Source organism: Muntiacus reevesi, chromosome 22, assembly GCF_963930625.1.
Source record: "Muntiacus reevesi chromosome 22, mMunRee1.1, whole genome shotgun sequence".
Lineage (NCBI taxonomy): Eukaryota > Metazoa > Chordata > Mammalia > Artiodactyla > Cervidae > Muntiacus > Muntiacus reevesi.
This window is the reverse complement of record NC_089270.1, coordinates 15,707,000-15,731,847: the sequence shown is the minus strand read 5'-3', so window position 1 is coordinate 15,731,847 and position 24,848 is coordinate 15,707,000. Positions and strand designations below refer to the sequence as shown.

The 24,848-nt window shown below is 39.6% G+C and overlaps 1 protein-coding gene and 1 pseudogene across 3 annotated transcripts in view; both read right to left on the bottom strand.

Moving 5' to 3' along the window:
* MAPK10 (mitogen-activated protein kinase 10) overlaps positions 1-24,848 on the bottom strand; it is a 164,171-nt gene that overhangs the window by 25,446 nt on the left and 113,877 nt on the right. The gene's annotated exons all lie outside the window — the stretch shown is intronic.
* On the bottom strand, positions 17,897-23,793 carry LOC136153049 (large ribosomal subunit protein uL16-like; annotated as a pseudogene).

Sequence of the window (24,848 nt, the reverse complement as noted above, 5' to 3'; positions counted from 1 at the left end):
TCTTTGGCTAATGACACTGTTTGATATGTTCTATGAGCCTTGGGTTCGATTCCTGGGTCAGAAAGATCCTCTGGAGAAGGAAATGGCAACCCACTCCAGTATTCTTGTCTGAAAAGTCCCATGGGCAGAGGAGCCTGGTGGGTTACAGTCCATGGGGTCTCAAAAATCCAGACACGACTTAGCAACTAAACAACAAATAATTTTTTTCTGAAATCTTTATATTCCCTGTAGTACCAAGAACAGTTCATTTTCCACAATGAGATTCAAAGTCCTTCTAACAGTCTTACAAAATTTACCACATTAATAACAGTATAACAGCACTATGACAACTATAAAAAATTGACTAAACATAGTTATTTTTGAGAGTCACAATGTTGCTCTATTTCGTGAGCTTACTATGCAATAAGCATTGACGTAGTGTCCAATCACCAAAAACATAATTGCCTCCAAAAGTAGACAACCCAGTGGCTCAGTGGGAAGGAATCTGCCTGCAATGTAGGAGATGGAGGAGGAAGTGACACGAATTCAACCCCTGGGTTAGGAAGATCCCCTGGAGAAGGAAATGGCTACCCACTCCCATTTTCTTGCTGGGAAAAACCCCATGGACAGAGGAGACTGGTGGGCTACAGTCCACAGGGGTGCAAAGAGTCAGATATGACTGAGCATACACTTAACCTTTGAAAAGTAGGCAAATGAAGTGAAAGTGTTAGCCACTTGGTCGTGTCTGACTCTTTTCAACCCCATATACTGTAGCCCACCAGGCTTCTCTGTCCATGAAATTATCCAGCCAAGAATACTAGAATGGTTAGCCACTCCCTCTCCAGGGGATCGTCCCAACCCAGGGATCCAACCTGGGTCTCCTGTGTTGCAGGCAGATTCTTCACTCTCTGAGCCACCAGAAAGCCCAAGTAGACAAATGGCAGCTTGTAATACTTACCAGTTGATTTTTTTAAAATTGCTTAGACAAGCTTGAGGAAGTATAAGTATGTCTGTGCCCTTAAATAGAAATTAAACATTCTAATACTACAGACGAAGTAAATGGCCTTTAAAAGTCTGATGAGTTGAAAGTACTCTACAGTGAGGGAAAAAAGGTTAATAAAATCTGTCTCTGGAAACCAATCTGATTAATTCTTCTTTTTTAGGTCATCTGGCACTGGGTCCTCAGGGAGGAGCTGAGAAGGGGATTCATGTGCAGATGATCATTTGAAGATGTGCTCTCAGGTGGCATCCTATAAGGGAGGGAAGGAGGATGAACAGGGAAGAATGAACAACATAACAGTTAGTGACCTTAATAAGCATTGTGTTGGAGCAGAAGTCAGACTGATCTGTGTGAAAGCGTTAAGTGTGAAATAAGAAATGAAGACTTCTGAGACTGAATAACACTGTTGCGAAGTATTTTGCAGGAGGTGGTGAAAAACAGAAACTTTTGACAATTTGGATTTGAAGAGGGAGACGTGTAGAGTGACTCCTAGGGATTTGGTTCCATCACCTGGGTGGGAAGTAATGCCATGGATTGAAAGGTGCGAAGTCGGGAAGAAAGAGGAATCAGTTTGGGGTGACAGGGGCTATGTCCAGCTCAAAATTCAACATGTGAATTTTGTGTTGCCAGTTTAAATGCCAATCTAAATCTACTGCTAGATTTACAGATCTGGAATTCAGGACAGCCATGTGTAACAAAGCATAGATTTGAAAGTCATTCATAGTAATTAAAATTCATGCAGTGGGCAAGGAAGCCAAAGATTCCCCTGGAGAAAAGAAGTTAGGGCTATGGGAGAGGACTCCTGGGATCCCCAGTTCTAAGGGAAGAGAAACAACTCAGACAGCAGTGGTGACTAGAGAATAGGAAAGGTGTCATCATGGGGAATGTATCAGGAAGGAGGGTGTTTATAGTCTATTCAAATGTCGAAGATGCACAAGCTGCAAATTTTCTTTAGACTTGGCCCTTAGGAAGTCACTGGTGATCTCCAGTTCACTCACTCAGTCGTGTCCGACTCTTTGCGACCCCATGGCCTGCAGCACTCTAGGCCTCCCTGTCTATCACCAACACCCTGAGCTTGTTCAAACTCATGTCCATCGAGTCGGTGATGCCATCCAACCATCTCATCCTCTGTCATCCCCTTCTCCTCCTGCCTTCAATCTTTCCCAGCATCAGGGTCTTTTCAAATGAGTCAGTTCTTTGCATCAGGTGGCCAGCGTATTGGACCTTCAGCTTCAGCATCAGTCCTTCCAATGAATATTCAGGACTGATTCCTTTTTGGATTGACTGGTTTGATCTCCTTGCTGTCCAAGGGACTCTCGAGAGTCTTCTCTAGCACCACAGTTCAAAACCATCAATTTCAAGGTTTGAGACGTGAACTAGAGTAATTGTGAACAAAGTCTAATTTTTTACAGAAACTTGACTATAAATTGGTGGAAGATACTTCCATTGCTAATGGGATATTTAAAAAAAAAAATGATGATTCTTTATTCTTTAAATGAAGGCAGCCAGAGCATGTTTATTTGTATTAGTATAATTACCAGAGGAAACTGAAAGATGGGACACACACCACGAAAGAAGAAATGCCCATGCAGAAAAAGACCATACACGAGAACGTACCATATCCTGAGCTTTTCTGGACTTTGTGTAACTGACTCTATCACAGCTTTCTCACTGTCATCTCGACATCATCCCCATTCTAGTCCCATTCACACAGAGTTGATTTTCACGTATTATCTCATTTTGTCCAATTAACAATCCTCCTCTTCTAGGCACAGAATTAAAACACGAAGAGGTTAAACAGTCTATCGGTAAGTAGCACAGGCAGCATTAAACCCAAATCTATCTGAATGTAAAATCTGTTTTGTTGTTTTTTTTTTTTTTTTTTTGCATTTTCCACTCAACTATAGCTTATTATGTGGAGCTTCCCTGGTGGCTCAGACAGTAAAGAACAGTTCCTGCTAATTTAACCTGTTGAAATACAGTTTTCTGTTTAAAAGTTTTCTTAACCAACCAAAGCAAGAGAGAACAACAGGGGAAAAAAGGTCAATGCTGACTCTAGCTGGAGGAACCCTCAAAATGCCATTACTTAGAATTACTGATACAAATCTCTAAGTCCCTGCAACAGACGGGCCGGTATGCGCACTGCATTGTCATACTGCCACCTTGTGGTTATAAAAAACAAAAAGCAAACAATAAAAGCCGGAGTTCCCCGTTTTTATCAAATTGCTCTCTCCCAGGGGCTCTCAACTTTGGTTGCACGTTGAAATCAACTGGGAACTTTAAAAATGCTGATGCCTTAATCCCACCCCCAGAGATTTTCATACGATTGGCCTGGAGTGAGATCTCAGCACCAGGATATTTCAAAGCTCCTGGAGTAATTCTAACATGTAACCAAGATTAGGACCCTGTTCTAACTGCTTACACAATAATCAAGGCAAGTTTTGTTATTTGCCTAAGTGTGCCTCATTTGTATAGATGCAAGAGTCCCTTGGACTGCAAGGAGATCGAACCAGTCAATCCAAAAAGAAATCAGTACTGAATATTCATTAGAAGGACTGACGTTGAAGCTGGAACTCCAATACTTTGACCACCTGATGCAAAATGCTGATTCATTTGAAAAGACCCTGATGCTGGGAAAGATTGAAGGCAGGAGGAGAAGGGGATGACAGAGGGTGAGATGGTTGGATAGCATCAGACTCAGTGGACATGAGTTTGAGTAAACTCTGGGAGCTGGTGATGGACAGGGAGGCCTGGCGTGCTGCAGTCCATGGGGTCACAAAGAGTCAGACACGACTGAGCAACTGGACTGAAGAGAAAATATTCAAGTGCTTTCCTCTTAGCCTTTAAAGATATCTATTTCTTGGGAGAGAAAAAATGTTTTGTGAACAGAAATCATCATGTGCTATGGTTTTGAAGAACAGGAAGAGAGATTTGTGGATTGTAATCAAAGTGGACCCCAGATGTGTATCTCTCAATCAGATTCAGTCTTTGCTGAAAGTCAGAGAACTCACAGAAACAACGGAAAGTGCACAGGGCTCAGAGCAGCCTTGACTCTGACACTAGGAAGACAAGTGACCTTGGGCAAATACCTAGTTTACCATGTCTTAATGGTCTGTAAAGAATTTCATATGCTGCTTTATTCAAGAGGAAACTACTTTCACATGCATAACACGTAATTCAACACACCTCTCTTGAGAACTTGCACTGTGCAAAGCTTGGTATTATATATAATGTGTTACATATGGAAAGCATGAATGTTGTTTAGAGATACCAGAGCACTAAGTGACCAGAGGAAATATTAAAAGCTAATAATGCAAACTATAATTATAATGCAAGCTGAGTGTAATTTTGAAACTTAATTTAACAACATTCCAGTGACTTGATAAGGAAGTTAAATTCAGTTTTTGTTTTTTTTTTATTCTATATCTTTCTCAGATGTTAGGTCACAAATTTATTAGCTTTACACCATTAAAAAGTTTAATCATGTCTTGAAAGTGGAAATTCTCTTTACTGTTCCTTGGAAGCTGAATTTTTGTATGGTTCTTTAATCATAAAGATCAAGTCATTGCACAATGAATCGCTCAGTATCCAAGTCATAAATTATTTTCATTCATTCATTTAACACGTATTTATTAATCAACTACTATATGTATGTCATATTGAATCCTACCATCCTATGCCTCAAATCGAATCATTTATAAGTCATGTTTATTGTTAGCTTCTAAAAGTGTCTTGAATTTTTTGCCCGGGGAATACACAGAGAAAACCATGATTCAAAAAGATACATGCAGTTCAGTGTTCATTGACGCACTGTTTACAACAGCGAGGACACGAAAGCACTAAGTGTCCACCAAGAAAGGAGTGGATGGAGAAGACGTGACACATATTTACAATGAATATGAGCTGTGGATGGACCTAACGACTTCCATACAGACTGAAATAAGTCAGAGAAAAACAAATATCATATATGACCACATATATGTGGAGGAGAAGGGGACAAAAGAGGATGAGATGGTTGGATGGCATCATCGATACAATGGACATGAGTTTGAGTAGGCTCCAGGAGTTGGTGATGGACAGGTAAACCTGGCATGCTGCAGTCCATGGGGTCGCAAGGATTTGGACATGACTGAGTGACTGAACTGAACTGATGTATAAAACAGGTAACTAACTGTATAGCACAGGGAACTCTACTCAACGCTCTGTGGCGACCTAAATGGGAAGGACATCCAAAAAAGAGGGAATATATATATATGCACAACTGACTCACATGGCTTACAGCAGAAACTAACACAACATACAGCAACTAGACTTCAATAAATTGTTTTAAATAAAATTAAAAGAATATTTTGCTCATGTCTATTCTCAGGCTGCCATTAGCTCTAACCTATGTCACTACAGATTTGTCTTCCAACCTTCTACCTCCCTTTTATCTACTCGAGTCTCACATTGTGTACCCAGGGACTTGTGGTTCACTCGCCAAGTCCTATTCGACCCCATGGACTGCAGCATGCCAGGCTTCCCTGTTCCTCACCACCTCCTAAAGTTTGCCCGAGTTCATGGCCATTGAATTGGTGATGCCATCCAACCATCTCATCCTCTGAGAGTGACCTTGCAGCGGTTCAAATCAGATAACACTATTGTTCTGCTTGCTAGCTTTTTTTTAAAGAATAGTTGATTTACAATGTTATATTAGCTTCAGGCGTACAACATGGTGATTCATAATTTTCATCGATTATACTCCATTTAAAATTTTATAAAATATTGGCTATATTCCCTAGTGCTATACAATACATCCTTGTAGCTTATTTATTTTATACATAGTAGTTTTGAATGGCTTCCCTTCACCCTTAGGATAGAGTACAAGCTCCACCATAATGTTTTTCTTCTTTGTCTGGTCCCTGTTTACGAGCCCCAATTGTTTCTCAACCTTCTCCACTGAGTCACCCCCAAAGATCTGCAGTTCTCCCAACCCTCTCTTGACTCTTAAGTTTTTTGCCAACCCTTTCATCTACCTTTCTTTCGTTTGGATGACCCCTGCTTTTTATTTTTCATCTGTTTAGATATTAATCATCTAAATTTCATCTAAATTTAGAAGGCTCTAAAATAGAAGGCTCATCCAAAGAGCCTTCCCTAATTCACATTACTGAGTTGAGTTTTTTCAATGTGGACTACTTGTTTTTTCAATTTGGACTACTTGTGACTTAACATTGACTGGTTTTCCTTCTCACTAGATTGTGGGGACAATGTCTGGAGGATGAAGACTGCATCGTCATTCACCAGAACCAAACATTGTCCTCAGCACATAACAGATATGCAACAAGGCTTCTTTGAGAAGATAACATCTGAGCAAAGAACTAAATTAAATAATGGAGGAAGCCATGTGGATTTATGTTTTATGATGCAAAAAAAAAAAAAAAATCTGCCGTCAGTCTCTTTGGATTTCCCTGGAAGTAAAAGAAACAGATGTGGAATGATGCTATATCTTATCAATAAATACATGTAATGTGTGTAACTGGTAGTACACATCTGGACTACATTTAAATGTTCCATCACATGCCCAGTCTTATATTTCACCAAACCATCTAACTCAGATTCCATGCCAAATACCCAAATTCAATCTACTTCACATTCCCTACTATCAGATAACAAAAAAAATTTCACCATTTTCAGGAAACTTACAATCATTGTGAATCAGGTAACCATTTAAGGTTGGAGAGAGATGGAAGGATCTTGATTCTTCTTTTGCCTCCAACTCCATATGGAGGAAATATGGCACAATAAATTTGGTTAAGAGAGCATCAGAGAACAAGTTGTTTTATCTGAATCAGCTAAATAATTGGTGATCAATGCTCTCAAAGACTTTTGTGAATTACTAGTCACCTCTTTTATGTTACCTATAACTGGCATTGAAACCAAATTGTCAAACCCAAGTATCAACCATCCATTTTACCTTTGGTGGCAAAGTTGCCTTACAGCCATAAGTGGCCGTAAGTACATGGCAAAAACATAAGACAGAAACACTTAGTAGGTAAAGTGAAAAGTCTGCTCACAATGAACATTAGAGCTGTGGAGTTGGGGAGATGGATCTAAAAATGGATCATTTCAGCATTGTGCGTGATATGATGATGCCATGTGGAAGGTTCTAAAGAAAAAGAGTGTTAACTTAAAATTCTGAGAAGCAACAGCTTTTACTGCAAGGCTTGCCACAGGCAAAAGGCCATATTAGCCTCCATCACACATTACAGGATAAAATTAAGGAGCTAGGAAAAACATCTTGGGTGAAAAGTCAACACATCAAGCATAAATATAAAGAGTCAGCCTATTAAGACCATGTGCCCTTTGCACCTCTGTTGGACAGTCACAAAGCAGAAGCAAAAGGAACAAGGGGATAAAAGCCCTTCAGCACTCCCCTATCAGTAAAACGACTCAATAACAATTCATTCTAGAGACATTAACCAGAGGAAACCACACTCCTCTAGTTAGCATAAGTCAGTAGAGTAGCCCAGATAGGAATCCACGATGAATAAAGAAACATAGTTACAGAGTTAGAAACTCTATTAAGGAAAACTGATGTGCCTATTCTTTACTGCCATTAAAGGAATGCTATTGTATTTTAACATAAAAATCCATCTTTTTCCTATTACAAAATAGTGTTACTAATTTAAAGTATACATTTTTTTAATTATGAGTTTCTACTTTTTTGTCTCTCCTAGTAGTGATCTCTCTGAAAACTCTTGGTGGTGGTGGTTTAATCGCTAAGTCGTGCCCGACTCTTGTGACCCCATGGACTGTGAACCTACCAGGCTCCTCTGTCCATGGGATTTTCCAGGCAAGAATACTAGAGAGGGTTGCCTTTTCCTTCTCCAGCGGATCTTTCTGACCCAGGAATTGAGCCTGTGTCTCCTGCAGGCAGGCAGATTCTTTACTAACTGAGCTACAAGGGGAGCCCAAGAACACGACATAGAAATTTGGGATTAGTGAAAATTTTCAATCATGTATAAAGACTTGTGCTAATCTAGTAATTACTGTTCCTTCTACCTACCTTGGGTTTCCCAGGTGGCTCACTGGTACAGAATCTGCTTGCAGTGCAGGAGATGCAGCTTTGATCCCTAGGTAGGAAAGATCCCCTGGAGAAGGGAATAGCAACCTACTATCAAGTCTGAGAGCACAGACAAGAAAATGACAATAACTGCCTTAATGTGTGTTGATGACTTGATGATTGTTTCTCAGGTACACTGTGGAAGATACAGGTTGAGAATCACAAGTTTCCCCCTTATAAACACAATCATAGAGAACTATGACCTAATGTAAGGCATAACTATTGTCCCTATTTTTCCTCTTAAAACATTTCAGATAATAGATTTCCTTTTTTAAAAAGAGCATGCCTTTTCATTCAGTAATGAGATATGAAAAAGAAAATAATTCTAATTGAGCTTTTTGTTAATAAGACACAAATAAACAGCATTTTCATTTCCCTTATGTCATAAAGGTTAAGACCATTAGGTTGAAATTATTTCAACTACACTCACAAACTAAATAGTCCCTCTTTAGTGACATCATGTATTTTCAAATTTATTGAGCATTTTCACATATAATATCTTATCTATTAAGACATTGTTAAATAGGAAAATTCATAGATAAAGATCAGTTGTGACAGTTATACCACCAAAACATCCAGAATCTATCATTCTTTTTTCATCCCCGCTGCCATTGAAGTTCATTTTATCATCATCTTTTATATCAACTACTTCACCAGCTTCCTAACTTCTCTTTCTGATAATAGTCACCATCTCACCAATCAGAAAGAATGGTCAACTTCAACAGACATCTCTGATCAATATTCCTACAGGCATTCATTCTGTTTTCAGTATAGGTTCTCTCTGAAAATGACTTAAAGATGCTTCCTGACCTGGTCCTTCCTTGGTCACACTGAACTACCTCAGAAGAACTGCAAGAAGATGTTTTTTCTCTCTTGGTGTTTGAACATGTTGATTCCTTTAAATAGAAGATTCTACGCTTCAATCTGTTTCATTTGGCTAACACTTCCCCATCCTTTTTGATCCATTTAAGATTTTCTTTCCTTCTGAAAGTCTCACAAACTGGAGTCAAGATTGCTGTGAGAAATATCAACAATCTCAGATATGCAGATGATACAACTCTAATGGCAGAAAGTGAAGAGGAATTAAAGAGCCCCTTGATGAGGATGAAAAAGAAGAGTGAAAAAGCTGGCTTAAAACTCAACATTCAAAAAACTAAGACCAAGGCATCCAGTCCCATCACTTCATGGCAAATAAAAGAGAAAAAAGTGGAAACAGTGACAGATTTTATTTTGGGGGGCTTCAAAACCACTGCAGATGGTGAAGTGCAGCCACGAAATTAAAAATGCTTGCTCCTTGGAAGGAAAATTATGAGAAACCTAGACAGTGTATTAAAAAATGGAGATATCACTTTACCAACAAAGGTGCATATAGTCAAAGCTGTGACTTTCACAGCAGTCATGTACAGATACGCGAGTTGGACCATAGAAGGCTGAGCGCCAAAGAATTGATGCTTTTGAATTGTGGTGCTGGAGAAGTCTCTTGAGAATCCCTTGGAGAGCAAGGAGATCAAACCAGTCAATCCTAAAGGAAATCAACCCTGAATATTCGTTGGAAGGATTGATGATGAAGCTGAAGCCTCAATACTTTAGCCACCTGATGCCAAGAGCCAACTCACTGGAAAAGACCCTGATGCAGGGAAAGATTGAAAGCAAAAGGAGAAGGGGGCAGCAGAGGATGAGATGGCCAGATAGCATCTAATGGACATGAATTTGAGCAAACTCCAAGAGAGAATGGAGGACAGAGGAGCCTGGTATACTACAGTCCATGGGTCCCAAAGAGTCAGACACAACTTAGCAACTGAACAAAAACAAATTCATTATTCTTCTGGCTTCTGTAGCACTCTGTCTTTCCTTGTAATATAATTTACCAGAGAGGTCAAAATTTCTCATTTACTTGTCTATCAACACTGCCATATTATAAGAAACTAAGTAATAAGAATTAAGCAATTTTATAATTATAATTAATGAATCCTCAAAGACTATATGTGATTGAAACTCAATGAAAACTTAGGGAATTAAAGGTAACAAAGTCTTGAGCCCAGGTCTAATTGTGGACTGTGAGTGGTCTCCATTGTGCTCTGCCATCCCCCAGATAATGACTGTGGTCTCCAGACTCTGTAGCTCCTTGTTTTCTCCCATTGCCTAGAACCCCTTGGTTTGAGGAAGCTAGGTTATATGCCTCAATATTATAAATTAACTCATTGCAAATCTTTTTTTGCTTATATTTTTGCTAAGCTTTCTATTTGGGGAGGGGGGGGCTGCCCAACCACTCCAGTACTCTTGCCTGGAAAATCCCATGGATGGAGGAGCCTGGTAGGCTGCAGTCCATGGGGTTGCAAAGAGTCAGACACAACTGAGCGACTTCACTTTCATTTTTCACTTTCATGCATTGGAGAAGGAAATGGCAACCCACTCCAGTGTTCTTGCCTGGAGAATCCCAGGAACGAGGGAGCCTGGTGGGCTGCCATCTATAGGGTTGCACAGAGTTGGACATGACTGAAGCGACTTAGCAGCAGCAGCAGCAGCCCAGATAGCTCAGTTTGCAAAGAATTCACCTGTAATGCAGGGGACCCCAGTTCAATTCCCAGGTTGGGAAGATCTGCTGGAGAAAGGATAGGCTACCCACTTCAGTATTCTTGGGCTGCCCTTGTGGCTCAGCTGGTAAAGAATCCGCCTGCAACGTGGGAGACCTGGGCTCGATCCCTGGGTTGGGAAGATTCCCTGGAGAAGCAAAAGACTAGTATTTCAGCCTGGAGAATTCCATGGACTATACAGCCCATGGGGTCACAACTAGTCAGACACGACTGAGTGACTTTCACTTTCACTTTTCTATGTCTGGGGAAGCTACTCAATACTTAAGAACTCTGTGAGCACATGTGTAAGAATTCTGGCCAGGATTAAACTTTTCTTTGAAATTATATAGGAGTCCCAAGGCAATGAAGCAGGGAACATGAGCAAGCTTGCTTCAGAAAAAGAAGTGGTAACAGATTGCTGTAACATGATAACAGCATGCTGGTGCATATGTCATGAAAAGAAGTCACCAAAAATGCTTTCTGTTAGACTTAGTCCATAGTAACAAATATCTTAAAATAAGAAATCTTCAGAAAAAGTGCCCAAAGCATAGCTATTTTATCCTTTGCTACTTTCAGAGGAACATGAGGAGTTCAGTTTTCAAAAAGTACATAAAGATGGAAATCATATCCTCCCTGGAATTAGAAACTGTGGGGAATGTCTCTTGGTTATCAATTAAAAACATTTGCATAAACAATAAATTTCATTCTTTTACAACATGTTGTGGGTGAATATTCCACAAATGACACTGTAAATCCCAAATTAAACCTGCAGCAAGTAATAGAAGTGGTTTTTATCATTCTTAAGACTGTCTTGCCATTAGAAAGGGACATAATAATTTTATTATACTACATACTCTGTGAAAGACCATAAACTTTTAATAGACTTATAAAAAGGGAGTGTAACCTTTTCAATATTCTGTGTCATCGTTGGGTGAATCCATTCCACCCTCTCCTCATGCAAGATGGATACCCCAGGGCCTAAGCAATGGTTCCACACTCGTGAAGAGAATGTTCGGATCCAGCCTTTTCCCTGAATTTAAAGGTTACTATGATTTATCACCCAAGAGCGCTTCCCGGCCACCCTTTTTCTGATTCTACAGCTCCTCAGATTTCCAGACTATAGACTTCTGGTCTTAGAAGAGTTCTGCTGACTTCATCTCTATAGCTTTCATTTGGGGCTAAAAAAGTAAAACCAAACATCATTCAGGTTTAATAGCTTTGTTCTCACAGGACCACACATTTGTTTTCAGCACCATTAAGGATTATAGTTTCTTATTATTTCCCTAGAACGTGAAATTTCTCAATTTATTTCCTAACCTTGATAGCACGAGGTGTTGTTTAGTCTCTGCATCACGTCTGACTCTTGTGATCCCATGGACCGTAGCCCGACAGGCTCCTCTGTTCATAGGATTCTCCAGGCAAGAATACTGGAGTGGGTTGCTGTTTCCTTTTCCTTCTCTGGGGATCTTCCTGACCCAGGGATTGAACTTGCATCTCCTGCATTTCAGGAGATCTGCACTGCAGGCATATACTTTACCACTGAGTCACCAGGGAAGTCCATTACCTTGATAGCCTAACCAAATTTAAGCATGAATTTAAAACAAGATGACTAATTTGACCCCATGGTCCTCCCTGCATAGTGAAGAAATTAGGCCTTTTTATGTGTTTTAGCTGTTCACTTGTTTGTTTCTCTTTTATGTTGCAATAAACATATCCACTTTCTTAGAAAACAGGCAAAATTCCAAAAACCTTTGGAGAAAAACATGGTAGGAGAAAAATGGATAGTGCAAAGGAAGGAAGTCTTTTAACTAGGAGGAAAAAAATGGAAGCCAAGTATGCAGAAAACTGAACAGTTCATTCTCAGGAGATCTGTTCTTCATTGCAGAACAATGCCATCATCAGCTATACACCAACCAGCTAACTGAACCCCTAAAAGTTCCATAGCACAAGAAAAGAGCTAGCTACTTGAAAAGTAGATATTGACTATTAATTCTACTTAGAAAAAAAAAGTGCCATTTTTAACTTGCTTAAAAACACAGAAAACCTTTTCATATCTTCAATAAACTTTAAAATCATAATGAAATATGGAAGCATAGTGCTTATATTTACCTATCCTTTCTCCTGAGAGCACCCACCTAAAAAAAGTAGAAATTTTGTAGATGAAGGACCTTTCCATACATTTATTTGTATGTATTACCTCAAGGGCACAACCTGAGATTTTTTAAGAAGGACAATAACTCTTTTGGCTACAGCTATGACTGATAGCCAAATCTAATAGTCAATTACACATGTTTTTGTAGCTTCCTCATCCAAAACTTTCTGAATCAGACTAATGTTTTTTAAAATATTGATATTAAGGATTGAATTTGAAGGTAAAAACGCTAAAATCTCATAAAACTCATGAACTATATCCCTAGGAAGATGTGCACACATAATTATAGGCATGTAATTTCAGTATGTTTGCACCAGCCCTCAGAGGCTCATCCAAGGAAACTCTAGGGATAAATGAATGCCCAAATAAGAGAGCTTAGTGCTAGATCATGAGCTCAGCAGCGTAGGAAAGTGCTTCCCTCATTTGTGCATCTTTAACTATGAAATGGTGCTTAACAAAATACACATGCACAAATAATTTGTTACATTGAATTGTGCGTGCTGGCATGTGTGTATTAAGGGATTTTTTTTAAAAGAGAATATAGTTTTTAAAAGTTCATCATACAAATAAACTTCCTTGAATCTGGTAGACATAGGACAAAGAAAGTTTTTTTTTAAGTAGCAAACCAGAGCAGGTTTAGAAACTTGAACAGAGCTACCCGCCAAATGGGCTTCCCTGGTGGCTCAGTGGTGAAGAACTTGCCTGCCAATGCAGGAGATGTGGGTTCAATCCCTGGGTTGGGAAGATTCCCTGGAGAAGGAAATAGCAGCCCACTCCAGTATTCTTGCCTCGGAAATCCCATGGACAGAGGAGCCTGGTAGGCTACAGTCCATGGGGTCACAAAAGTCGGACATGACTTAGCAACAAACAACCCACCAAATAAGCATTACTGCTAGAAATAGAACAGAAAGTGAAAGTGAAAATCGTTCAGTTGTGTCCAATTCTTTGGAGACCCCATAGACTATACAGTCCATGGAATTCTCCAGGCCAGAATACTGGAATGAGTAGCCTTTCCCTTCTCCAGGGGATCTTCCCAACCCAGGGATCGAACCCAGGTCTCCTGCATTGCAGGCGGATTCTTTACCAGCTGAGCTACAAGGGAAGCCCAAGAAAACTGGAGTGGGTAGCCTATCCCTTCTCCAACAGATCTTCCTGACCCAGGAATTGAACCAGGGTCTCCTGGATTGCAGGTGGATTCTTTACCAACTGAGCCATCAGGGAAGCCCAAATATAACAGAGGTGACCTTTGAATTACATACATACTGATTTATTTATGTAATTTAATTTATATGTAGTTCATATATATAATAATTCATATATGTTTTATATAATCATTAACATGTGTGCCTTGCATAAAATATCCCCACCTCTGCACAGCAGTAGCAGTTTCTTTATCAATAAAGGTTCTATATTAAAAGCACCCATAATGATATGAGGGTGGGCAGGAAAACCTTACAGGTACACTTGAACTTATAAACACAGTAGTTTAGAGAATATTCTTTTAGGACAGACAAAAAACTGTGGAGAGGGAACAGCTTAGTTTGACTATTTCAGTAACACACTGGGTAGTCAAACAAAGCCGGAATGCAAATTACCAAGTAAGTTAGGTTTCCTAGAGATGAGTGATTTTTATGACTTCTACTTATCTCAAGGCAAAGCTGTCCAGCAGAGACTCTCTCTTCTGACTGGCCTTTCTTTATTCCTCGTTAGTCTTCCTCTTACTATAAAATTTGGTAGGTTTTCATTGACAGAAAACCTTATAAGTTCCAATATTAACTTCTTTGCTTATCTCTTAGAGGCAGTTCTGAAAGGGGAAAAAATCCACCTGTTTTATTTTCTCTCTCACAGCTTGTGGATTACACTACCTTGTGGCATCTTAGTCAGATGCCACAGTGAATAATCTTTCTTTCTAGGATGAAAATATTAAGAAAATAAAATGTGCTGTCACAAATGCCTACTCCTGTGAATAAAGTGGGTGGATCTCACAATAACTAAAGTCATCTGGGAGAAAATAAAACAAACAAACAAAAATCTCAGATTTGGGAGAAGCTGACAGGGACATTGTAACTCAGGCTTTCAGAGATCACCAGCTGTGGAATGTTCTAGAAAGATAATTTCCATTCCTTTCCCATATTTTTAAAAGAATTCTCCTCCAGTGGTCTATTCAAGAGATTAAAAATATTCACTGCCTATAGGGTCCAACAGAGGAGCCGCAAAGGATGAGATGGTTGGATGGGATCACTCATTCAATGAACTTGAGTTTGAGCAAACTCTGGGAGTTAGTGCAGGACAGAGGATGCTGGCATGCATCAGCACGCTGCAATCTGTGGGGGTCACAAAGAGTCAGACACAGCAGAGGCAGAACAACAATGACGGTGTTCAAGGTAATATATGAAAAGAAAAGCCTGATCCCAGACTCTACCAGTCAGCAAAACAGGTATCTCCTGAGAATAAACTCTCCAACCATTCCACTTTTGACACCTGAGAACTATATACATTCACTGAAGTCTGAATTTCCCAATGATTTGGAGTCAAGAAGGCTTTTCTTCTGTAGAACAATCTGCTAAAATTAGAGACGAATGAATTAGTGTTTGAGCGAAGTATATGTTCTTCTTGTAAGTCATGTAGGGAGAGGGGCCACTAAGAGCAGGTGGCTAAATCTATCTACAACAAACATTTTGACAAGCTCCCGCCAGCATGGCATCAAAACAATCCCGATGTGATTCAAAAGATATCTTCACTTTAACAGCTGAGGCACTGGGTACATGAACTGTAAGTTATATTTTTCTCTAGCAGGCAATTAGTAAACTGCTCACATTTTGCTGCTGCAAAGTCTCCACCAGCGTGAACAGATGGAAATGCAGAATTCCACAAATGGCAGATATTAGGAATCGGAGACGTTGATTTAACTTTCACCAAGCAAACGAGAATCCAAGAATACACGTCACTCTTTCTATAATTAAATACATCATCAGAATACATCAGATTCGTATTCATTGTAAGCTCACGTTTCTTCCTTCTTATTTCCAAATTTATATACACTCTGTGTATAACAGACCTACTCAAAGTTCAACTCCACAACAAAAGGGTCTTCTGTGACAGATAGATGGCACTAAACTATTTCTCAAAATAAGCTTGCAGGGAGTCACACTAGCTTTTTCCCAGCATGATGCCTGCTGCAATAATAAGAAATCATAAGACTGAAAGAGGTAGTCCTTGTGTCAGGACAGATGGAGAGAACAGCTGAGAGAAGGATTCAGCCAATTTAATAACTCCCTGTGAGTAGAATAAATCATATTGAAAAGAATTCAGAGGAACATTTAGTCTGGAAAAAAAAAGAATTCAAATGATGGCAATTTTAGAATGGAATGAATAGAATAAAAATGTTTCACCTTACAACATCACACGGCAAAAACAAAAAACAACAAAAGGTCACCAGTGACCTGAACCCCAATTATAGACCAGACTAGTGACAAACGCTTGGGAAGCATTTAGACTGATTGTCACATTTAAAACACATAATGCATGCTAACATACTAAGGAAGTTAAATCCATGATGTTAAGTATTTGAGGAACCATTGTTAATTATTCTTCCCTCCCTCTGAAATGGCAGTTTATCCTACTTATGAAAAATATTTAAGAGAACTTATAATTTTTTATATTCTTAAAATGCTAGAACAATGTGGAAAATCTTTTTTGAGAACAATGTCCTTGATACAATCTCCCAGGACTTTCCTGGGAAAACTCAATTTATATTCTTTATTACAAATAGCAATATGTCTAGTTGCAAATATGAAAAAAAAAAACTCTTTATAAGTTTTCCAAATTTTAATCCAAGCAGAGATGACAATATGATTGAAATTATCTAAAGACAAGAAAAAGGATTTTTTTTTTCTTACCAAAAGTGAGTGCACCCAACATCAAGAAGCAAACTAGTAATAATATCCTTGGTAAAATCCCAGATCATAGTCAGAGACATAGTGTCATGTAGTTTTTTTGCTTTAAAGAAAAGCACTGAAGGCTTTTTATCCATTAAATGTTAAGAGACACTAGTTATCTTACTACATTGGTGAAATAGAGTTCTTTTTTCCCAATAAAAATTTTAGATTACACCAAAAAACTCTTAAATAGCATAAAGGTTGCAGGTTATGTTTATTTAAGGGCTTCCCAGGTGGCTCAGTGGGTAGAGAATCTGCCTGCAATGCAGGAGATGCAGGAGATATGAGTTTGAAAACTGGGTCAGGAAGATTCCCTGGAGGAGGGCATGGCAACCCACTCCAGTATTCTTGCCTGGACAAATCCATGGACAGAGGAGCCTGGTGGGCTACAGTCCATAGGGTTGCAAAGAATCAGACACTACTGAAGCAACTGAACATGCATGCATGTTTACTTATATATGTAAAAGTTCTTTCTTTGTATTAATAGTTGAGAGTTTCTATTAAATTTTATATCATAAACTTCATATTCAAACTGGCTTCTTTCTCAGGCACACTAAAGGCAAAAAAAAAAAAAAAAAAAGTAACACCCATTAACCCTTTAAGCATGTGTCTATATTCCCCAGGCAAAATCAGGAAACAAAAAACAGTGGTTAGTGAATTTTAGATTGATTACTTATTCAGAAGTTGTCTTGAGGAGATGGCCTAACCTTTTGATATACTCACCAAAGAGAAATGTCAGTTACAAAGATTTTAATCTCCTTTCCCCTCAATAGGAGAGACACAGCCTATATAGTTGTTTTCATTTATAACTCTTTTATATCATCTCTTCTAGATACTTCATGTTTAATGGTGTTAGACTCATTGAATTAATAAAGAGATTGTAAAATATTTGAAGCAAGCACATTCACCTCTTATCCAGTGGTTTATCACCAAAATGTAAACTGCTGAGGCTCTTTGAACATGAGGGGCATCGAGTTCATATTCACAGTGGCTCATATTTTTCTCATTCCTAAATTTACATTCATTCTGAGTCTAGCAGAATGCATTTAATGCATTTATAATTGAAAATATTTACAAGCCTTTTTTTTTTTTTTTTTGACAGGAAATAGCATTTATTGGTGAGCGTGATTAAGGAGGGAACAGAGCTGTTGCTCATGAGTGCAGGGGACCACGATTAGGGATGTATTTGACCCCACAGCCGTCCAGGATGAGTCGCTTTCTGCCACCATGTTCTCAAATTCATCCGCATTGAACTTGGTAAATCCCCACTTCTTGGAGATGTGGATCTTCTGACGGCCGGGAACTTGAACTTGGCGCGGCGGAGGGCTTCAATCACATGCTCCTTGTTCTGCAGCTTGGTGCGGATGGACATTATGACCTGGCCACTGTGCCCCCTGGCCACTGTGCCCTGGGGCTTTCCAAAGGCACCGCACATACCTGTCTGGAGTCTATCAGCTCCAGCGCAAGACAACATCTTGCTGATGCGGATGACACGGAAGGGGTGGAGCCGCACTCGGATGTGAAAACCATCTTTGCCACAGCTTTTCACCATGTACTTGTTGGCACAAATACGGGCAGCCTCCAGGGCTTCAGAGGAGAGCTGCTCCTACTCATCTGACGCCACGTGGCCACAGAGTAGGAACTCATCCACTTTGGCCTTCTTACGTCCCAAGTCGAAGATGCGGATCTTAGCATCAGGGCCACCTCGGCAGAAGCGGGACTTTGGGTACGCTTGTTCTTACAATACCAGTAACACCGGGCGGGGCGGCGGCCCGTGGTGACACCAGGATCTTCAGTGGCGTGCTGAAGGGAAAGAGGTATAAGCCTATTTTTCACCACATTGTTTTAGGAACTTCTTATGGACTCCATAAGAAGTTCCTAAAACAATGTGGTAGAAGATAGCTGGTTAAACCATAGTTAGTGAAGATAAAGATAATATGAACAACAACTCATTCATGAAGTAAGTAATAGAACGAGTTAATACAGGATATTTGTAATCAAATAATATTAGCTTTTACTATATATTCAGGAGAATTAGAAGTAGAAAAGGAGAATAATTTCCCACCATCATCCTCAATAACTTGAAATATTTGGAAGGCCCCAGATAGTCAATATATTTATAGATGAACCTTTAAACAACACATGAAGTCTTTACTTAGTATGCCAACTTTAGGATTCTTTGATTATTCATTAATAATCTATGTGTTACAGTTACTAAAACATACATACACTGATTTGTATTCAAAGTCAAATAGTTTTTTCAATATCACAGCTAGAGATAGACTATCATAATTTGTTAAACAGGTTTCAAAGTAATTGATGCACATCACGTCAAGGATTGGAAGATGGTCATTGCTATCTAGTTATACCTAGTTAATGTTGAGGGACAATTACTAAAGATTCTTCTTACATTCAGAATCTTACATATTAAACAAGTTAAATAGTCAAGTAAGGTAGATAACCTACATTCGGAGTCATTTGGGTCCAGAGATGATAAGTTATAAAATTCCCAATCAATAAAAATCTTCATTAGCTATTAACTGAATATTCAAGATATATTCAAGAGAATTAGAAGATCAGTAAAAGCAGGCACTATTTTTGTTTTGTTTTGTTTTTAATTCACTGCTGAATCACCAGAAACTAGGTCAGTGTGGGAAACACAGTTTGGGTTTAAAAAATATTTGCAGAGTGAATAAATACTAAATTGTTAATAAATAATCAAAATAAATGTGAATAACTCTGTAGAAGCTGGATGAAGAAAAAGGGCCAATAAGAGAAGGAATGACAAAGAACAAAGAACAAAGAACCAACCAAGAAGTGAATGGGAAGAAAAAATGACAGAGTGGTCTTTTTTGGTGTGTTTTACCTACTTGGCAACAAAAAAGTAGAATGAAAACAACCTAAAGGAAAACAAATGGTTGAGTCCCTCATGTCCCCATGCATGGGCTGTTCAGCATTGGCTCCACAAGCTGTAGGCTCCTCATCAACCATACAACAAACAACTGAAAAAGTGATACCAACATACACAAGAAAGTACACATATTCCGTTGAAAATCCAATGAGAAACGCTGTCTTGCCAAGACACTCAGGTTGGCATAGTATCCATGATTTCCTGGTAAGAAATCACAAGATAATTGCAAAAATGAAATAATTATTAGGAATATCTAGGGGTAATGTTTACTTCACTTTTACCCAGTGAGATCCTCTTCCAACTGCCAGAGTCTTCTCTGCAGATTAAGTGTGCCTAATCAAAGAAATGCAAAAAAAAAAAAGTGTCTGATGAGATCTTACAAGTAGCTGAGAAAAGAAAAGAAGTAGAAGGCAGAGGAGAAAAGGAAAAGGATTCCCATCTGAATGCAAAGTTCCAGAGAATAGCAAGGAGATATAAGAAAGCCTTCCTAAGTGATCAATGCAAAGAAATAGAGACAAACAATAGAATGGGAAAGACCAGAGATCTCTTCAAGAAAATTAGAGATACCAAGGGAGTATTTCAGGCAAAGATGGGCAAAATAAATGACAGAAATGACACGGACCTAACAGAAGCAGAAGATATTAAGAAGAGGTGTCAAGAATACACAGTAGAACTATACAAAAAAGATCTTAATGACCCAGATAACCACAATGGTGTGATCACTCACCTAGAGCCAGACATCCTAGAGTGTGAAGTCAAGTGAGCCTTGGGAAGCATCATTATGAAAAAAGCTGGTGGAGATGATGGAATTCCAGTTGAGCTATTTCAAATCCTGAAAGATGATGCTGTGTAAGTGCTGTGCTCAATATGCCAGCAAATCTGGAAAACTCAACACTGGCCACAAGTCTGGAAAAAGTCAGTTTTCATTCCAATCCCAGAGAAAGGCAATGTCAAAGAATGTTCAAACTACTGAACAACTGCCATCATTTCACATGGTAGCAAGGTAATGCTCAAAATCTTTCAAGTTAACCCCTAGTGAGCTGAGAACTTCCAGATTTACAAGCTAGATTTAGAAAAGGCAGAGGAACCAGAGATCAAATTGACAACAAATGTTGGATCATAGGAAAAGCAAGAGAGTTCCAGAAAAACATGTACTTCTGCTTCATTGACTATGCTAAAGCCTTTCACTGTATGGATCACAACAAACTGCAAAATTCTTTAAGAGATGGTAATACCAGACCCCCTTACCTGCCTCCTGAGAAAACTGTATGCAGGTCAAGAAGCAACAGTTATAACCAGACAGGGAACCATGGACTGGTTCCAAATTGGGAAAGGAGTACGTCAATGTTGCATATTGTCACCTTGCTTATTATATATAGAGTACATAATGTGAAACGCCCGACTGGATGAAGCACAAGCTGGGATCAAGATTGCCAGGAGAAATATCAGTAACTTCAGATATGCAGATGACACCACCCTAATGGCAGAAAATGAAAAGGAACTGAAGAGCCTCTTGATGAAAGTGAAAGAGAGAGTGAAAAGTTGGCTTAAAACTCAACATTCAAAAAATGAAAATCATGGCATCCAGTCCCATCACTTCATGGCAAATAGATGGGGAAACGATGGAAACAGTGACAGACTTTATTTTCTTGGGCTCTAAAATCACTGTGTACAGTGATTGCAGCCTTGAAATTAAAAGATGCTTGCTCCTTGGAAGAAAAGCTGCGACAAACCCAGACAGTATATTAAAAAACAGAGAGGTTACTTTGCTGACAAAGCTGTATATTTGTATATCAAAGCTATGGTTTTTCCAGTGGTCTTGAATGGATGTGAGAGTTGGACCATAAAAAGGAAGGCTGAGTGTTGAAGAATTGATGCCTTCAAATTATATAGTGCTGGAAAAAACTCGTGAGTGTCCCTTGGACTGCGAGGAGATCAAGCCAGTCAATCCTAAAGGCAATCAACTCTGAACATTCATTGTAAGGACTAATGCTGAAGCTGAAGCTCCAATAATTTGGTCACCTGATGCGAAGAGTCGACTCATTGGAAAAGACCCTGATGCTGGGAAATATTGAAGGCAGAAGGAGAAGGGAATGACAGAGGATGAGATGGTTGGATGGCATCACTGACTCAGTGGACATGTTCAGCTCAATTCAGTTCAGTTGCTCAGTCATGTCTGACTCTTTGCAACCCCATGGACTGCAGCGTGCCAAGCTTCCCTTTCCATCACCAACTCCTGGAGCTTGCTCAAACTCACGTCCATCGAGTCAGTGATGCCATCCATCATGACATGAGTTTGAGTGAACTCTGGGACATGGTGAAGGACATGGAAGCCTGGAGTGCTGCCGTCCATGGGATCGCAAAAAGTCGGACATGACTAAGTGACTGAACAACAATTCGATAGTCAAATTTAGAAAGTCAGAAAGTACATTGGTGGATGCCAGGGACCAGAAGGTGGAGTTGGAGTGGGGAGGGCAAGGCAGGTGAGGAGTTAATGTTTAATGGAGACAGAGATTCAGTGTAGGAAGTTGAAAAATTCGGGAGATAGATGATGGTGAGAATTGCACAACGATGCGAACATTCTTGGTGCCACTGAGCTGTACAGTTAAATATGGTTAAAATTTAAAAGGAGAGAGAGAGAAACGCATATCTGTTCTTGACTTTTTCCCTGTGATCAGAAAAATGTTCTTAGCTTTGCCTCTGTATACATGCCCTGTAGGGTGGTATCTACCCAGACCTCTGACCTTAGAGTACATGTTTCTCCTGAACTGGTCTGATGTGCCCGCCCTGCCCTATGTGATTTGTTCACATCTGAGTCAGCCCTCACTCTGGATTGCTCAGACCAAGCTCTGGAATCCGTGCTACTTTAACACAGGCTTCTGATTCTCTTTTCGATGCTTTCTGATTCCACACCTAGCCCTATTCTACTCTCCTCCTCATGGTTTCTGATCTGGGTGCCTGTCGCTGTTCATAATTGTAGAGTTGATACTCTGGATGCTGACATTGGATGAACTGTAGCACGAAAACATTCTACATTGATCTTTAAGCTCTCATTTAAGATTTACCTTGAATAAATTTCTAGACAAATGCAACATTAAAATTTACATATCCATGTCACAAAAAGATTAACAATAGTGCATATTTCCTGTATGGTTGGTCATCTCTTCCGTGTGCTCACTATGGTAATGACCAATAAGATACAAAGGCAGACAAGATAAATAAAATAATGTCAGAGAGTAACACTGCTCAAAGAACATGAAATCTATGATGGTCTTGCAGTAAACAGTTTATAATAGTCAGGTTAGCTTGTTCCTATATTTTCAGTGCTCACAAAAATAACATAATCCCTAGAGCAATGTAATGGTAAATATTAATAAAACATTTAAGGCTCTATTAATTACCTTATGTTATAAATAGGCAGTAAATTTGTAACATTACTGACTATTCTGGGCTTACATTTTCTCCATGCTTATTTTAATTGAACTTCAGCACTAATACATGTAAGTGTACTCTTGTTTCCCGGGTTAGCCTCACTGGGGAGCTGACAACCAGGTTGTTTAATTTAGGGTCTATATAGGTAGATTAAATTCCCACACAGCCTTGTCCCAATTCCCAAATTAATCTTGAATTGGCTAAGAAATAACAAATAAGTTCAGCACTGGCTTTGCTTCCCTAATCACACGCCACTGAAACTGGATTGGATAAGCCACACCTCTTCCCTTGATCTCTACATGGATGGCACGTATACTTATATCCCCAACCTCTCTCTCTAGCCCATCCTCAGCTGAGGCCCATGTTTCAAGCCTCTCTTCTAGCATTCTCTCCTGTCACTTTGACTCGGTCACCAGGCAGAAGGTTTGGGCTGCCTGCCACACCTCCTCTATACCTTCAAGTATCTGTGGCTTGCCAACTGGAGGGCAGAATTCTCAGATACCAGTTGCCTGACTGGTTCAACCTGTCCCTCTGTCCAGTTTCCCAGAGTGATGTTTTGACCATTTAGGACTGTATCTGGGCTTCTCAGAGACAGAGCCTTCCAACAGTGGACCTGATCACTGCTGGCCATGAGCCTGGCCCCCAGGAGCAGTGCCTCCTGAGACAATAGTTCTAGTGTCAGGTCAGAAGCCTTCCTTTTTATCATGAATTGAGAAATGAATGTCCTTCTCTAGCATGGTAAGTTCCTAATTGAGATCCTCATGATGATTACTTTGAGTATTTATTTACTTGGCTACTCTGGGATCTTTGTTGTGGCATATTAATTCTTAGGTGCGACATGTGGGATCTAGGTCCCCGACCAGACATGTGGGATCTAGGGCCCGAACCTGGGCCCCCTGGATTGTGAACATGGAGTCTTAGCCAGTGGACCACCAGGGAAGTCCCATGATGATGCCTTTGAGTTTGGATGTCTTTGGTTTGGTGGCCAAGCATTTCTCCCTCCCTTCTTCCTCCCCTCCATCTTCCTCCCCCTATCTCCAACATAGAAGAATTACAGATGCCCTTAGTAAGTTTCCTATAATCATGAGCTTTCATAGGGTGCTCAGAAGTTTCCGAAAAAGCTAAAACTATGTTTTTAAAAAAAAGGTCACATTTCATACTTTTCTTAAGTTCCTTTTTTATATGCCCTGAGACAGAGTTAATTGACTCCTCCTTAGCTTGCAGTTCACAAAAATCCTCCTGAAGTGTATCCATATGCCTATTCTCAGGGGTTGCAAGGTGAGAGTCACCTGTATCCTAGCAGGGTTTCTAAACTCAAGAATATGATAGCAAACAAGGCAGCTGATCCCTACTGTCTCTGTATTTCCCTCCAACAGAGCACAGAGAAAATGTCAAGCTGATTCCCTAAAATTGTCCTGACTATGCACTAGTTTCTTAAAGATATCAATAGTTATAATGAAGATTTGTGAACAATATAATTTATCTTTGCATGCATGCCTGCATTCTCAGTTGTGTCTGACTCTTTGTGACCCCATGGACTCTAGTCCACCAGGCTCCTCTGTCCATGGAATTTTCCACCAGTGTCTCCAGCAATGGCAGGTGAATTCTTTATCACCGGAGTCACCTGGGAAGCCCCATAATTTGTCTTTATGTTGGCTTAATTTAATGACACTGGATTTTCTTATATGTGGAGGGTCTACATCAGCAAAGTAAATAAATAAATAAGAGCCAACTATTTAAAATCTTACAGGAACTAGATGG